The sequence below is a fragment of the Gobio gobio genome, assembly GCF_949357685.1.
Source record: "Gobio gobio genome assembly, chromosome: 6".
In the NCBI taxonomy this organism is placed as follows: Eukaryota; Metazoa; Chordata; class Actinopteri; order Cypriniformes; family Gobionidae; genus Gobio; species Gobio gobio.
In genome coordinates this window covers 18285160-18303659 of record NC_137102.1, presented here as the reverse complement: position 1 = coordinate 18303659, position 18500 = coordinate 18285160, and the positions used below count along the sequence as shown (strand labels likewise).

Below are 18500 nucleotides of genomic sequence, written 5' to 3'. Positions count from 1 at the left end.
CGAAGCTCCCGTTCCACCACATCCCAAAGATGCTCTATTGGGTTGAGAGCTGGTGACTGTGGGGGCCATTTTAGTACAGTGAACTCATTGTCATGTTCAAGAAACCAATTTGAAATGATTCGAGCTTTGTGACATGGTGCATTATCCTGCTGGAAGTAGCCATCAGAGGATGGGTACATGGTTGTCATAAAGGGATGGACATGGTCAGAAACAATGCTCAGGTAGGTAACACAATGCACAGTGGTAACAAAGCATGATGGATCCATGTTCTCATTCTGTTTACGCCAAATTCTGACTCTACCATCTGAATGTCTCAACAGAAATCGAGACTCATCAGACCAGGCAACATTTTTCCAGTCTTCAACTGTCCAATTTTGGTGACCTTGTGCAAATTGTAGCCTCTTTTTCCTATTTGTGGTGGAGATGAGTGGTAACCGGTGGGGTCTTCTGCTGTTGTAGCCCATCCGCCTCAAGGTTGTGCGTGTTGTGGCTTCACAAATGCTTTGCTGCATACCTGGGTTGTAACGAGTGGTTATTTCAGTCAAAGTTGCTCTTCTATCAGCTTGAATCAGTCGGCCCATTCTCCTCTGACCTCTAGCATCAACCAGGTATTTTCGCCCACAGGACTGCCGCATACTTGATGTTTTTCCCTTTTCACACCATTCTTTGTAAACCCTAGAAATGGTTGTGCGTGAAAATCCCAGTAACTGAGCAGATTGTGAAATACTCAGACCGGCCCGTCTGGCACCAACAACCATGCCACGCTCAAAATTGCTTAACCCTCAGAGCCCGACGGCATCGCCCACGACGTCACACGGCACCTCCGATAAATATCTATATTATTTCATGAAACTTTTATTGATTTTCTTACCGTTTTTTCCAGCAGAAAGCTAACGAGCTAGCCATCACGGGGGTGTCTTTGGTGTCTTTGTAGCCTTTACAGAAGGTTTTTTATCCAGCCTGGAACATGTGCATCTTTTTGGAGTTGTTCAGCAATAAATCAAAACGCTTACATCCAAGATATATCCACTTGATGTCCATAATTTATAAATTTTCCGTCATTTTTGCTGCTAGCGCGATGCTAGCTGCCATTTTGGATGAGGGTTTGACCAATGACAGGCTGATCCGTCATCCACGTTGGTGTGCGTCATTACGCATCAACCACAGCTCTGTTATTGTTGATAGAGAGACGCACGGCTAGTGTTGAGGAGAGAGAGAGAGAGAGAGAGAGAGAGAGAGAGAGAGAGAGACGCGCTGCAGTTTTTAGTAGTTTTGTGGAGAAAGTTTGAGGAAAAAGTTTGAGGAGAAAGTTTGAGGAGAAGTTCCTGATAGGAACTGTTTTGAGGCTGGCACCAGTAAATATCCAAAATCCAAAGAGGCCAAAAGCGCCTGGACTTTTTTTGGAAAAATGTAAATAGTTTTGGTTCTGTATAAGTTATCATGTTTATTCCTGAGTTCCAGGACTCCAAAGACTTGAACAAACTGTTTTCCAGAGGAAATATGCTTAGCTTTTATTTATTTGTGTGTGTTTTCAATAAATATTTGAGTGATTCAATTTCCGTTTTATGTTTTCATTTGTCTTTATGGTCCCATTACTTATTTTACATTCAGGTGACATCAATGCAACACAAATATACTGACAGTGCAACTTGTCTTGAAAAAAAAGAGGTGTGTCAATTGTCTGTGCACAACAGGGTTGATGTTTTACAAGCTTTTTTAGTAAATAACACCAGGCGGAAAATTAATTGTAAAAATACCCTTAGGTCTTAAAGGGTTAAATCACCTTTCTTTCCCATTCTGACATTCAGTTTGGAGTTCAGGAGATTGTCTTGACCAGGACCACACCCCTAAATGCATTGAAGCAACTGCCATGTGATTGGTTGATTAGATGATTGCATTAATGAGAAATTGAACAGGTGTTCCCAATAATCCTTTAGGTGAGTGTATAGTACCCCTTTATAGTACCCCAGTGCTTCAGTTGTTGTTGTTGTTGTTTTTTTGTCAGTCGTTGCTCCTGTATGTGTGTGTTGTTGTTGTTGTGCACCTGCCTGTTCTTTGTAGCTACTCTTGTTCTTGGATTTTCTTTTTATATTGTTTGTTATTAATTAAATGTTCGTGCTACATTTGGATTCTCACTCTGCTTCATCCCTGCTCACACGTGACCGATATGAACTGTCCATGGCACGTTGCCAAGTCTCCATAGTATCACAGTCTGAGAAGAAAAAAAACCCATTTACCTCAGCAAAAAGAAAGCAATACTTCTGCACCTGCATAATGAGCCTTACCTTGTGTCGAGCGGAGTTCACTGAAGTAGGGATCGATACTTGTTTCTTTTCTGTTTTTAATGCCTATAAATACTGTATAAAATTGACTAAAGAGTTTCCTAGACATTCCAGTGGAGACTTAAAGATTATATTGGCTGTGCAAGACATGAGCTGACCCTTACCATGTGTTGCTTGGATAGTTACTGGAAAGCTCTCAGCAACACTAATTAGGCCTACTACATTTACTACATTATTACAATTACAATAAAAGCAACTCTTAGTTAAAAGCAACAGATTCATGTAACACAATTGCCCTTGAACATTTGTACAGTCAAAAATCTGAACCCCACAGGTCACGACCTGAGCATCAATCACAAGTTATTTGCAGCATGTGACGCTCCCTGCTGTCACTGAACTTTTGCTGTTTCCTTTGCTGCCATATTTATTGCTCAAATCTTATTGTCTGACTGCAAATCTTTTCAAGTCTGACCGAGGAGAGTTACCCTCACAATCACATCCTATCACAGGGTTTGCAGTTTCTCTAAAGCTGATCTCTGTTCTCAGAAGTAGAAGAAAGACATATGACATATCCCTATACTGCTTCACATCAATTATACATTCTCAAACCTGCATCAATTGAATTGATTAGACCTGCCATCAAGTTTAGATTATTTCTACCAACCTTATACCTTCTATTTTGGCTCACTGGAAAATTGTTCTTGCATGTCTCATGACACTTCCAAAGTGACAATGAGTGGTGCTAAAAGAGTGTTTTATTTGAAACAGATGAATGTGAATCTGGAAACACTTTATTATGTTGGTTGTTGTACGTATCACAGCAGTGACACTTGAAAAAAAATATCCTGTAATATCATATAGGCCTTGTGTTAAACCAGATCGAGCAACCAAGCAATAAACATGCCGTTAAGGATTACAAAATGTTGTGCAGTGCCTGGGCTCAACAGTAATGACACATGTAAGTAACTGTGTTCATTCTAATGCCTGATCTGAAATTTAGTGATTCATGTACAGTCAGATGTTCTTTGTCTGTGTGTCAGTAAATCAAACAAGTGACTAAACGTCAACTTGCGTTGTTTCTCTTAGTAGGATGAAAATTATCTGTTATTTAACAGTGATTAAAGTCTATAAAGAAAGCGATCAAAGAAAGCGATCAAAGAAAGCTCCCTTTGCAATCGTTGGAACAGCACGCGCTGCAGCTGTCAATCAAACAGGAGAGTTTATCAGTGACATGTTTATCAGTGACTCCCGTTTTATTTAACGAATCTCTTAACTATATCACGTGTGCACTGTTAGTGAAGATGAAAGCATTCGTTGGTGTTCAGAAACTGAGTTGCAATGATGAGATGGCTCAACATGTGAGTGATCGGCTACAATGATCATCACTGCAACCTTTCATGCCACGATCTTAATATAATACCATAGATATAATGTAAATATAATGCCATAGATATAATGTAAATATAATGCAACACTTTTCATGATTAGTTAACCATGAGAGCTGTAATAGTAAAAACGCGCTAAAAGAGAGAGTAATGCTTTTACAAATGAAAAGACGTTAGCCAATCAGAACAGTGGGTGTTTACACTGAACTCTCACACAGCAGACACGCCCCTTAAAATAGAGCGTTCAGAGCAGAGGGCTAAAATCAGGGTAGGAGAAATGCCTTTTATTGTAAAATGATGACAATTTTTGATGTAAAAAGCATTCTAACATTATAAGTGCATCACACGAAACATCCTAAAACAATAAAACAACGCAGTTCATGACCCCTTTAAAATTCTCCTTTTGTGGTCATAAAACAAAGAAGGTCATACAGCATTAGAACGACACCAGTGTGAATAAATTATTAATTAATTTTAGGATAAACTATCCCATTAACTGTTTTGTTTTAGGCATGTGTGTTGTCACGCATGTTTAAATATGCTCCACTAGAAGCTATGTTTTGTTTTAACAGTTGATAAAAAAACTCTCTGAATGTTTGGCATGTGTGGTGCTAGCATTACTTTTAGGCCCCGTCCACACGAAGCCAGAGCTTTCCCTATCCAATCTTTTTTTACCCTCATTTCAAGAAATATCCGTGTACACACGAGAGCACAGAAACCAACTCAAAGCGATGTAGTATACATGCTAGGCCAGTATGTGGCGCTGTAATTCTGACACAGAAATACACTAAAAACAGATAAGAAGAGTTGTGGTTAGAAGGGGTACAGCAATAGGAAGTGAGGCAAAATCTCACAATAAAATAACAATAAATAAATTTGCTACTTACCAGATGTGTTTTATTAACACCTACACCTACCACAACCCTAAACCTACCCTTACAATAATGCAAATACAGTAATTAAATGACGCAAAATTGATGTGCGCATGCCCAATGCCCGTAGTTTTATCCCTTCTAGTCTTTACCCGTGCGGGACGTGATGTGATGACATCACCGTTTCACAAAATATACGGATTGGCTGTACACACGAAAACGCAAGGGTGTCGTTTTCAGATTTATCCACTCTGGGACCCGGTTTAAAAAAATATCGGATTCATGCTCCCAAAACGCTGGATTCGTGTGGATGAAACGCTGATACGGTACAAATTTTTTACGTATACAGCTAAACGCGTCTCCGTGTGGACGGGCCTTAGTTAAGGTTTTATGTCTCTATTATGAATGTTTAGCATAGCCCTAATGTTTGTGTAATTTTTTCACAATTTCTGCAAGCTATAACACACACGTTGCGGGAGCAGGCTGTAGAAATTCAGGGGGAGCGGGATTAAGAAAAAAGTCCAGCGCAGGGCTCTATGTACAGGTATTCTATAGCTAAGTTATGCAAAAATGTAAAGGCATGTTTCTCCAATGAGCCTAGGTTTGGCAACTCCTAATTCATATATGCCGGTTCTAAACAATAGCTACATCCTTGGTTCCCAACCCTGGTCCTGGAGTACACCAAGCACTGCATATTTGAGATGTCTCCCTATGATCTAATACACCTGATCCAACTCATCAGCACATTAAAGACTCCAAAACCTCAGATGGGTGTAAGAGAGACATAAAAAATTTGCAGTGTTGGGGATACTCCAGTATCAGGGTTGGGAACCACTGCCATATAGTGTAGTATATAAGATTCACTGCTTATATCAAATCAAATAAAACATCCATGCTTAGGTAGCTGGTTTCTAGCTCATTCTAGGCCATTAGCTCAACAAGCTAATCATACTGTACCAGCCTAATTTAATTAAGCTGGTTTTGGACACTTTGTAGCTGGTCATTCAGTCAACAACATACTTGGACCAGTTGATGGCCATCTAAAACAGAATGTTTAAAAGTGAAATGTAGTTTCCTCAATGATGACCTTTCTTCAAAGATCTTTAGGTTGCATGTGAATAGCTTATAATTTGCCTTATTGCGGGGTGGCATTTGCACATGGGAGAGTATGGCAGTTGACATACCCTGGCATTCAGACAAAACAGGGGAAGTAAACAACTCATGATGATGCTCATTTAAGAGAATATAAATATTTTTAGAAAAACAGATCTGAACATTGTTAGGTTCCTAATAGTGCAAATTCATGGTAGTGGGAAGTCTCTTATGATAAGTCAAGTCAAGTCAAGTCAACTTTATTTATATAGCGCTTTTAACAATGCAGATTGTTTCAAAGCAGCTTTACAGTGTTAAACAGGAAAATAATGCAGCATCATTTTATTCAGCCGTCTAGCCATTCTGGAGAAAACGGTTATGTCATAAGTTCATTTCAATTATCATACAGTGACAGTGTGGGCTTTAGATCAGTAATTAGATCAGCAATTTAGTTTATATGGTTAATTTAGTTTAATAATTAGATTTATTTGGATATTTAGTTGAAAAGTTTTGAAAAATGTAGTGTCCCCAACTGAGCAAGCCTAAGCACCGCTTCTATGAAATTAGGATTGTGTGTGATGTACTGCTTTACCAGTGTTTTTAGCTATTAAAACACTTTTTATTATAATTTTAACAATGTAGAAATCAGATTGGTAGATTTTGCATGAGTATATAAAACCACACAACAATCTCACCCACCCTTAATCTTCAAGCAACATTTTTGCAAAAATGCTATAAATATATTTTTATTCCATGGATAATTCAAGATCTTAATTTATCAGATATAGACAAACTGTCTAATTTTAGTATATCTGCTGCTGGTGAGGGACTTTATTAGAAATTACAGCTTTGAAAAACAAAGGGTTAAAGGTAAGATGGGCATTTTTCATAGACACTTTTTGTTATACTGGTGAAACTCATCCTGATACCAATCAATAATAGTCTAAATATTAAAACATTTACATATTCTGTGGAAATCTCAGGAGCAAAAAATATTTGTCCAATCGCATGCGGTCCGAACTTGCTTGTCAACATATGTATTTCCATACCTCCACGCACCCTGCTTGTGCAGACATCACACGTCATCAAAGCATTGTAGACTCACGGTGAGGATTTGGAGATTGCTTTGAAAGGAGGTTGGGACCACAAACATGACCGCTCACACGCGACATCACCGCATTTACCGGTTCAGCAATACTAACTCTATCGTGGTTGAACAGAGCACTGTAATTATTTTTCATTTTAACTACAATCAAATGGATTTCTCCCCACATTTCGCATCTGTGGCACTTTATTGTTTCTGCTTGGCCGCGGCATCACAAGTGCGCAGACGCGCACGCGTGCAGCTTAGAGGGAACATTGGTCCATATAATACACCCAGCGCAATGCGACGCCAGACGCGACATAAGTGTTTTTTAGCTAGTTTCGGCTTGACGCAGTTATCCTTTTTACGTCCAGTGCCACATTGTTCAAATAGCAAATGCACTCGCACCCATCTGTTCGCCCATGGGATTCGGACTCGCCCTAAGTGCACCTGCGCCATGCACTTCAGACCATTCGCTCAGATTGTTAAAATAGGGCCTAATGTTTTTTGGTTCTGTACTTGCCTTGGGAATGTCGTTGTTGTGTGGCCAGAGGGAATTATGCCATACCCTACATGTTTTTGTGAAATGCCGTCACTGCTTTATTGCCCTTTGTTTGGCAAAGGTCTTTATTCGAATTTCATAAAACACCGCATTTCAGTAGTGTTTAGGTTTTGGGGATTTTTGGACAGTGCTATCGTGTAGGAGTATGAAACTAAATATGAAAATGAACTGCACACAATAGTTTTAAATTCTCAATAAGGCAGATTATGCTTATAAAAATAAACCCCACATAATGATGTGTCGAGACTACAGGAGCACAGGTGTCTCAGTTATTACTATAATGAGGGATGTAACAAATGAAATTTACACTCTAAATGACTGCATATAAAAAGCTGGAGCTTAGAATCTTGGCGAGCTAAAAGCTTTACATCCACAATTCTTATACAAATTATCACTGTGATTCTCCTGAGCAAATCTCCGAGCAAACAGATGAGACAAACCAGCCCTGACACATTTTTTTGCAAGGGTACAATACATGTCATGTTCTTTTCAACAACATCTTCACCTGACTGTCTGTGTTCACTTTCAATGTGTTTCAGCGAAATGCTGGAAGGCCAAATAAAAGCCCAAATATTGAGCTAAACGGCATGCTTTCATAAGACGTGGGAATATTGTGGCTTCCTGGAGACTGCACAAAGCTATTCTAATGCAAAGTGAAAGTGTTGCAGACCATATCACCTCTTTAAACCAACTGAGCTCAAACCCACAGTGACCAATACCTTTGGTAATTTACTAATTTACTCAAGTTACTTCTAAGCAGAAGGTCTTTCAATTCTTTCAGGTATTATAATATTCTGCAACTGTGGTGATCTGTGACTTAAACTGGAGTACACGGCACACTTGCACAGAATGTTAAGAAGGCATATGACAGCTATTGCATATGACAGCTCTGAGGTCAAGAAAAAGATCCACACACATTTCTTATTAAACAAAACAAAACAGGTGAGTAGCTCCTTTATTTGCAGTTGGAACACAACATTCATTTGTACCTTTCAATCACACTTAATGCTGTTCTTTGAGAGGATGTATTACTGTATGCACACCTAAAAGCCAATATCTGAATGACAAAATGGAGTGTGTGTGTGTGATATCACATGCATATGAACACTAGGTTTCAGACATTTATTCTGCCCTCTTGAGGGGTGTAACATCTGGAGGCAGCATTGAGGATAGATTATTTGAAGGCTGGCTTTCTAAGATGAAAGACATCTCTAGTCGGCACTCTACCTCAATTATAATCACATCTGACAACAAAGTGTGGTGGTTTCTAGGAAGTGAGTGTCTTCAATCTGAGGTTAATCACCAACAACACAGCCTACATGAGGTGGTCTTACCTGAGGAAAGCTGTCCGTTAGCTATCAGTTGCTCAACTGTGATCTGCATACTGCCATATTTGGACAAAATTTTGTTTGAGCCAATCACTTGAGCTGTAATTGTCATGCGACTGATCACACACATTTAACACATTGAATATTAAATTGAGCGTCAGCATCAGTTCTGGCAGACCAAGTAGTCAAGACACTGCTAACGTGATTGACAACACCACGGTCTCATCAGCTGATTTGCATCAGCTGTTTCAACTCCCCTCGCTGCTAATGGTTACGCTAAAAACAGGGCGCCTATTTAAATCAGATTCAGTTCGCTCTTACTACTTGCTGCTCGCTGCTTTGCAACCCACCACCTCCCCACCTCCTCCTGTCGTGTATAACGTGGCATTTACTTTATGTCATCGTTGCTGCTCTGTTCAAAGGGGGAATAGTTAAGCTCTCCCAGTCCTAAACTGTGTGTGCGTTCCCTGATGCTGCTGCTGTCCTCTGACTCTCTGCTATTTCATGGTTCTCATGAAAGGTCAGAGGACTCCCCTAACAGAGCCATACCGCCAAAAACTAAATTAAATTCAGATTCATCAACTTTTGCAAATTATTCAATAAAAATGTCTGAATCATTTTTATTGTCATGTGTATTCTTGACTTAATGGACCTGACAGAAATACAATTATTAAATATACTTATCTCATGTTCATGCAAAATATAACCGACAAAGGACTGAACAGAACAGGGAGAATAAATACACATGGTAAATGAGGGAACTAAACAGGTCTGTCTGGACGGAAATGAACTAATGAGAACTAATGCAGACATGACAGAAAATGAACTAAACAGGAGCCAGGGTGGAGCTTTGACTGATGGGCTGGGCGGCACCAGGAAGCCGTTCGACAGCGGCGGAACCATGGTGAGTGGAGGAACCCGTGAAGCAGTGAGGCTGATGGACCAGGGCAACATTGCAAGCCTGGAAGCCTGGTGCTGAGCTGCTGGCTCGTGGGACTGAGGTAGCAATGAGGACTCGGATGACCGGGGCGACGCTGGAGCGAGTGATGACGACTAGGAGGTTGTAGGAAGAGCGACCTCTTCTATTGATTCGAAATTTACATCAGAAATCAATATGTTTGTTGCAAAGGACTTAACAATCGAAAACAAAAGCCCAGCAGAAATGCAGATTAATAAAATCAGTGAACAAAATGTAGAAAAGAAAAGGAGTACATAAAGAAGATGGTTAAAGCTAATCTAACAGAAGCATAAAAAATTAGATGTTAGTATGCTGACATGTGGGCAGCATAGGGCAAAATCTGCATCTTGTTCCCCAGTCAGTGTTGCTAGTGGTGTGCCTAAGCCAAAATATTTATTTTAACCTAAGTAGTTTAAAGTATGCAGAGAGTCGTGTAGTATTAGTCACTTGCACCCACTGATATTTGATTTTGACCTTCGGCATATGCACTCAGCAGTGCCAACATACTTATTATGCTGCAATATTAGTGATTTCCACCTCTCCAAATGGTTGTGGGGATCATCTAAGTGCATTTTTGAAAGCCCTATGCAGGATACTTCAAATGGCAATGTCATAAATTTACAGCGCATTTCAAACAGGAGGGCTCAGAACAGCTAATAACTGAGAGCCCTCCAAAATGACCTTAAAAGAAGGGAACAGATAAAGGACACTTTCTAGAAGTGATGCCATGAAACACTTTTTCTAAGTCTAATTCTTCCCAGCATGTGTAATGTTTAAATGTTTTAAACGTGATAATAAATACACTTAAAATCAATTTCCAATTAATGCTGTTCCTTCAACTTTCTATTCATCAAAGAATCCTGAAAGACACATATCACTGTTCACTATCAATCAATCAATCAATCAATCAATCAATCAATCAATCAATCAATCAATCAATCAATCAATCAATCAATCAATCAATCAATCAATCAATCAATCAATCAATCAATCAATCAATCAATCAATCAATCAATCAATCAATCAATCAATCAATCAACCAATCAATCAATCAATCAATCAATCAATCAATCAATCAATCTACAAATCAATCAATCAATCAATCAATCAATCAATCAATCAATCAATACAAATAAGCAGCACATCTGTTTTCAACATTAATGATAAATGTGTAATAGGAAAATTACAAATGATGGAAAAATGTTATGTGTAGAAATGAAGTCAATTGTGTAGGGCTTGATTCAATGGTTGTGTAGAATTTTGTTTTCTAGCCATTAGAGTTTCAAAATTATGCAAATTGTCTTATTATAGCAGTGTTGGAAGTGTGTGTGTGTTTGCGAACCTTAGTAGCAGTGCACAATTGGGACCATCCTTCCAATTTTGGGGTATTTTTGATCAAATAAATGCAGCCTTGGTAAGCATAAAAGACACCCATAGATAGATACCCATTTATGAGCATAATTTATTCTTAGACATCAGATCATATTTTTAATTCTCTAAAAGCCAACTGAAATTTGCCCTCTATAGTAACCAAAACCCCAAATTATAGCACATTATCTATAAACCCAGGTCACTGAAATTCAATGCTAACAAAACATGACATGATACTACAATTCTCACTTTGCAGTTACCCCCAATTATCCCATCTGCTTTGTAAAGTTGAATTACCAAATCAGATCACAAGTCACTCATAATTGGTCAGGGTTTTTTTTTTCTTCTTCTAATTTTATAGCTGTCTTTCTATCCTTTTCTACTCATGACTTCAATTTGCACTAGCAAAGCGTAAAAGTAAAAACATAATATTGTAAAGTTGACATTGAGATGAAAGACCATGTGATCACAAGATTGATGTGTCTTCATCTCATAAGGCATCTCTCTGAAATTAAAGAGAAAATAATACACATATAATAAGATCATAGTGAGCGTAATTCTCTCAAATATATCTGCTGATGCTTCACGGATTCACTGACAATGCATTAAGTGCATCCTGACAATTTCTTCATCCAAAAACAAGATGCTCTGGAAAGAATCTAATTTATCTAACAATAAGGAGATGAATTCATTGGATCTATTGAAAAACATCCCTTCCGGAATAGTGAATTAAAGGATACTGTAGCTTGCAGCTACTTCTCTGCCGTCAAGCTCTCATGCAGGAAATGAAGGATTACCTGCACAACCTCGAGTGTGGCTGGAAAAAGAGACAGACACAGTGGAATAAAGGTGACGAGTCTCAGAGCGACTTTCATTATATATAAAAAATAAAGGATCTGACAGCAGATGGGTGACTAGGGAGATTGTGATATTCCTTTGGGGAGTCTTGACAGTAAAAGAAAGAGGGCTATGGTGAGGTGATGCAAGGTCTTCACAAGGGCTCAAGAGGCAGCTTGGTTATGTGTGCAATATTCCAGGTTTCAAGGATGCAAAGTGCATCTATCTCTATGGGTGCTGGGTTGGGATTGTGGACATGAAAGGGAGCATGCAGGTCACACAAATTCAAACCGTTCTAAGGGTGCCAATACCACTTCACCTCTCTATGTTCGAAAAGCAGAAAGAACTTTGAAACTGCCTGCAGTGAGGAGCGTGTTATTTTAAAACTGGAGGGTTTTATTAGAGTGTTTTGTCATATAACCAAATCACTCCAGCAGTGACTGGTAGGAACTGAAAAAAAAAACAGGATGGTGCTTGAGAGGAGTGATTAAAAACACTTTAACCCGGTCGATTTACAGCCTTTCAGTATGTGTTTTTCTTCTTGTGGCACTCAAAAGCTGAGGCTTTGACTGCAGTGGGAATAAGAATACCCCTAGTAAGCTGTATGTTGGAATATTTTGCACTAATGTTGTTACTATGAATCTTAGTGGTGTTCTATGCATATATACAACTATAAATAAGTTATTGAAATCATGGTGATATGACCAGTTTATATGGACTCAGCTCTTGGGTGAGAAGTGAATACATCTGATAAGTAATCTGAGCTAATATTATGAGAGAAATGTAATTTAGACTTACACTCACCTAAAGAATTATTAGGAACACCATACTAATACTGTGTTTGACCCCCTTTCGCCTTCAGAACTGCCTTAATTCTACGTGGCATTGATTCAACAAGGTGCTGAAAGCATTCTTTAGAAATGTTGACCCATATTGATAGGATAGCATCTTGCAGTTGATGGAGATTTGTGGGATGCACATCCAGGGCACGAAGCTCCCGTTCTACCACATCCCAAAGATGCTCTATTGGGTTGAGATCTGGTGACTGTGGGGGCCATTTTAGTACAGTGAACTCATTGTCATGTTCAAGAAACCAATTTGAAATGATTCGAGCTTTGTGACATGGTGCATTATCCTGCTGGAAGTAGCCATCAGAGGATGGGTATATGGTGGTCATAAAGGGATGGACATGGTCAGAAACAATGCTCAGGTAGGCCGTGGCATTTAAACGATGCCCAATTGGCACTAAGGGGCCTAAAGTGTGCCAAGAAAACATCCCCCACACCATTACATCACCACCACCAGCCTGCACAGTGGTAACAAGGCATGATGGATCCATGTTCTACCATCTGACTACCATCTGAAGGTCTCATCAGAAATCGAGATTCATCAGACCAGGCAACATTTTTCCAGTCTTCAACTGTGCAATTTTGGTGAGCTTGTGCATATTGAAGCCTCTTTTTCCTATTTGTAGTGGAGATGAGTGGTACCCGGTGGGGTCTTCTGCTGTTGTAGCCCATCCGCCTCAAGTTTGTTCGTGTTGTGGCTTCACAAATGCTTTGTTGAATACCTTGGTTGTAACGTGTGGTTATTTCAGTCAAAGTTGCTCTTCTATCAGCTTGAATCAGTCGGCCCATTCTCCTCTGACCTCTAGCATCAACAAGGCATTTTCACACACAGGACTGCCGCATACTGGATGTTTTTCCCTTTTCACACCATTCTTTGTAAACCCTAGAAATGGTTGTGCGTGAAAATCCCAGTAACTGAGCAGATTGTGAAATACTCAGACCGGCCGGTGTGGCACCAACAACCATGCCACGCTCAAAATTGCTTAAATCACCTTTCTTTCCCATTCTGACATTCAGTTTGGAGTTCAGGAGATTGTCTTGACCAGGACCACACCCCTAAATGCATTGAAGCAACTGCCATGTGATTGGTTGATTAGATAATTGCATTAATGAGAAATTGAACAGGTGTTCCTAATAATTCTTTAGGTGAGTGTATTTTATTATGCATTTGAACATTTGTGTTTGTTATTGGCTTCATTTAACATTTGCATTTGTCTTGGGGATAAAAAAGGGAGGCTCTCTCTGTGATTTCCTTATGCTGATTATTTGCATTATATTTTTAAGATTTTGCTAATAAAAACAGCAAACATCTTATTTGAACATATTTTCCTTAAGGTTTTATCAGCTAGATTAACCTTGCAGTCAATTCTCCCTCAGTTTCTCTTCACTGTGAAAGTTCATAGTGTAAGCAGACCTTTTAAGTGTTCGCTTTTTTCTTCTCCACTCTCTCCCTTTTCCTTTATGTTTTCTCTTTGACAACACGGCTAAAGAGTCCACAGCTATAATTTATGCGTTTGGATGACAGCAAACATATGAGAAACAGGAGTTATAACAGAGGATGAGATTAGTGTCCTTGGCCTGTTGGCTTCCAGCTTTGAAGCAGAGGCTGCGTCCCACGGTACACGTTTGTCAGAAGCTATCGTCTGGCCCATTCCATTATATACGTGCATGTCAGTATGTCCCAGTATAGACCTTCCTTTTCAGTTCTGTGTCATGTGAACCCGTGGTCAGAGGCCATCGGCTTGAAATTGCTGTGAGAATCCTTCGGGCGATTTTCGTGAAGATGATGTAGGAACACTGGCATATTGCTGTTTCATTGGTATGTTTTTGCTTCCTGCTAACTTAATTTAGCACCAGCTTCTGATAAGTGTGATCTCTGCCTAAAATCATTCACACATTTAATGAGACATGATATGAAATGCCTCGCCAACCATAATAATAAACATGCTTGTGAGTGGGTGTGTTTATTGATGGATAGATGAGTTAGTGTGTGTGTGGGGAAAGATTTATTTTTTTTGTTTTGTTCGTTTAAGGTTTAGGGGAGGGGTACAGTTGTCGCTGTATTCCTATAAGCTGGCAATCATTGGGACATGATAAAGACAGCTGAATTCATTGAAGAGACAGTTATCTTAATAGCACCGTTTAACATGCAAATTTGAGAAGCTTACTGTCAACTAAAAGTGACCCAGTTTCAAATGAAACCGGTCTCTGTATTGGCAAATGTCACCATTATGTATCTAATCAAATCTCCATATGACATGCTGTGATCATACTACAATTATTTGACTGTTGATTACAGCATCATCTCTTTTGCAATGCAACCTTCTGTAAGCTGACATCTGTCATACCTGTAAGCTGACATCTATCTTTTCATTGCATCCAATTTCCCTTTGAGTGTTTATTTATCTTTTTCATTATAATTACATTTTGAGAGAGTTAAAAAATAAGAGACTGATTCAATAATATTTTCAGCTACTAATAGACGTGTAGAAATCTCAACTCTATATTCCAGGGTATTTCAGTTTAGGGTCCAGGGACCCCCAGGGACCATTATGGGGGGAAGAAACTCACAAATGGGTTACACATGAAATAAGGGAACCAACGGAAAAAAAAAGATACATGAACAGGGGAAGCACATGGCAGGATCACATGGTGGGATGAGGGAATCACATGACAAAACCAGGAACATGACAATGGGAAAACTACAAAATAAGAGACATTAAAACATGGACATGAATACAAAACCCAAAACCAAAAGTGACAAATAGTGAGCATAAAAAATATACACTCTCAACACTATAAAGTAAATTATGTGCAGATAAAATCATAACCACATCTTTCAGCTGAGTACAATGAGAATGTAAAAACTACATACAACAATATAATGACCGCCTTCCTAATATTGTGTTGGTCTCCCTTTTGCTGCCAAAACAGCCCTGACCCGTCGAGGCATGGACTCCACTAAACCACTGAAGGTGTGCTGTGATATCAGGCACCAAGATTTTAGCATCAGATCCTTTAAGTCCTGCAAGTTGCTAGGTGGGGCCTCCATGGATCGGACTTGTTTGTTCAGCAAATCCCACAGATGCTCAATTGGATTGAGATCTGGTGAATTTGGAGGCCAAGTCAATACCTCAAACTCGTTGTGCTCCTCAAACCATTCCTGAACCATTTTTGCTCTGTGGCAGGGCGCATTATCCTGCTGAAAGAGGCCACAGCCACCAACCACCATTTCCATGAAAGGGTGTACTTGGTCTACAACAATGCTTAGGTAGGTGGTACGTGTCAAAGTAACATCCACATGGATGGCAGGATCCAAGGTTTCCCAGCAGAACATTGCCCAAAGCATCACACTGCCTCCGCCGGATTGCCTTCATCCCATAGTGCATCCTGGTGCCATGTGTTCCCCAGGTAAGCGACGCACACGCACCCGGCCATGCACGTGATGTCTATGGCTATGCAGCCCCATATGCAACTGCGATGCACTGTGTATTCTGACACCTTTCTGTCAGAACCAGCATTAACTTCTTGAGCAATTTGAGCTACAGTAGCTCGTCTGTTTGATTGGACCACACGGGCCAGCTGCCCACGTACATCAATGAGCCTTGGCCGCCCATGACCCTGTCGCTGGTTCACCACTGTTCCTTCCTTAGACCACTTTTGGTAGATACTGACCACTGAAGGTGGGGCCTCAGAAGAGCTGCAGTTTTGGAGATGCTCTGACCCAGTCGCCTAGCCCAGTGGTTTTCAAACCTGTCCTGGAGGCACCCCAGCCCTGCACATTTTGTATGCCTCCCTTATCAAACACACCCAATTTAGTTCTTGCATTCTCTACTAACAGGCTGATGAGTTGAATCAGGTGTGATAAATGAGGGAGACACACAAAATGTGCAGAGCTGGGGTGCCTCCAGCACAGGTTTGAAAACCTCTGGTCTAGCCATCACAATTTGGCACTTGTCAAACTCGATCAAATCCATACACTTGCCCATTTTTCCTGCTTCTAACACATCAACTTTGAGGACAAAAAATGTACTTGCTAATATATCCCACCCACTAACAGGTGCCATGTTGAAGAGATAATCAGTGTTATTCACTTCACCTGTCAGTGTCATAATGTTATGCCTAATCGGTGTATATAACTATTGAAAACATATACTATTTTTTTTTGATTTACAAACAACTTTTTCTTTAAAATATGCATAATATTAAGTATACGTGGGTTTTTGTACATGCAAACATATAGGCCTAACAGACATTTTTTTTTCTTTGAAGTAGCATACATGAATCATTCACAATAGGCAAGGCAAGAAAAGGCAAGTTTATTTATATAGCATATTTCATAAACTATGGTAATTCAAAGTGCTTTACATAGAAAAGGTAATTAAAATAATCAGAAAATAAAAGTAAGGAAAATGAAAACAGTTATATAAGTAATTAAAAGAGATACAAAGATGATGGAGTTATAAAAGCAATTAAAAGAGTACAAAGATGATACATAGATAGACTTCTCATCTGGTAAAACATTTCAGCTTATATTTAATTAATTTCCCCACATGCTCTGGGACTTCCCCATACTGGTTGTCTCTTTCTGAACTGAACCTGCTTTAAATAGGCGCCCTGTTTTTAGCGTAGCCATTAGCAGCGAGGGGAGTTGAAACAGCTGATGCAAATCAGCTGATGAGACCGAATTGTTGCCAAAGCGTTAGCAGTGTCTTGACTACTTGGTCTGCCAGAACTGACGCTGTCGCTCAATTTACACCCCACTTCCTGTGGTCGAAACACACACACCGAGTACCACCCCAAAGTCCCTAGTTCCTGGGGAAAGTTCCCGCGGTGGAAACATGGCTTTTAAAGTAACTATTTCAAAGTAAATCCTACACCATTTTATTCTGTGTGGTGCTACTCATCCGATCAGTGTTTCCGTTCGGAAAGACACTCACTCCAACAAGGAGCAACTCCTCTCAGCACCCTGAGCCGCACTAGAGCTGATGACTTCATCATCTGAAAGCAGAGTGACAAATGACAAAATGATTGTTATGGCTGTGTTTGAGATACGGCAGACAGAGACAATTGTTTTACAAATCATAATAGGATGGTTTGCCCAACGTGAAGTGATCGTCTGTTGTTCTGGAGTCAAACAGAGAGGGAAATCAGAGGGAAATTGCTGTATTTTTGCAGAGGGGTTTAATGCTGCTCGTGGATGAGGACCAGATGGAATATGATGAGACTGATATCATAACTCAATTTTACCATGACAAATGAGATCAACATTAACTGCATGAGTTTAGAAACAGTCACAATATGTCGATAGCTATATGGTTATGCCTCTTAAAATAACACAGCTCTAGTCCATAATAATAGCATAAAAAATGATACATAGAGCACCACATTCAAATATACCTAGATACATTATAGCATGACTGAAAAGTAACTGCATCCACAAATACGTTAAATGTTTACTCAGTAATTTTTCCTCATTCAAATGTTTTACACAAACATTCTTGAATAGAAAAAAGGTTTAAAATTATGTTTACTTACATGAGGTGAAGACCCCCTCATGAGGCCAGATATGTTTACATCACACGATCAGCCAAATAATAGTCTTACATCTCAGCAATTCCCTTTATTATTTCACATATTCACTCTTGAAATAAATTAATCATTGCTGCCTTTGAATAGCATATTTCAACAATGGCATCAGTAACTGAAACTTTTATGAATTCTGAAGTCAAAACACAATCGGCAAAAGTAAAAAGCTAATTTTATGACTTCAACATCACCACCATTAAGCTTTTGACAACTCCTTCAGTCTTTATGATGAAAGAGTAACCCATGACCTGACGCATGACGCATTGACGAACGCGGAAGCGCAGAGGATAGA

The 18500-nt window shown here is 39.5% G+C and overlaps 1 protein-coding gene across 1 annotated transcript in view; it reads right to left on the bottom strand.

Moving 5' to 3' along the window:
• The window catches only part of LOC307127360 (uncharacterized protein), an 866317-nt gene that overhangs the window by 166320 nt on the left and 681497 nt on the right, over nt 1–18500 (bottom strand). The window lies entirely within an intron of this gene.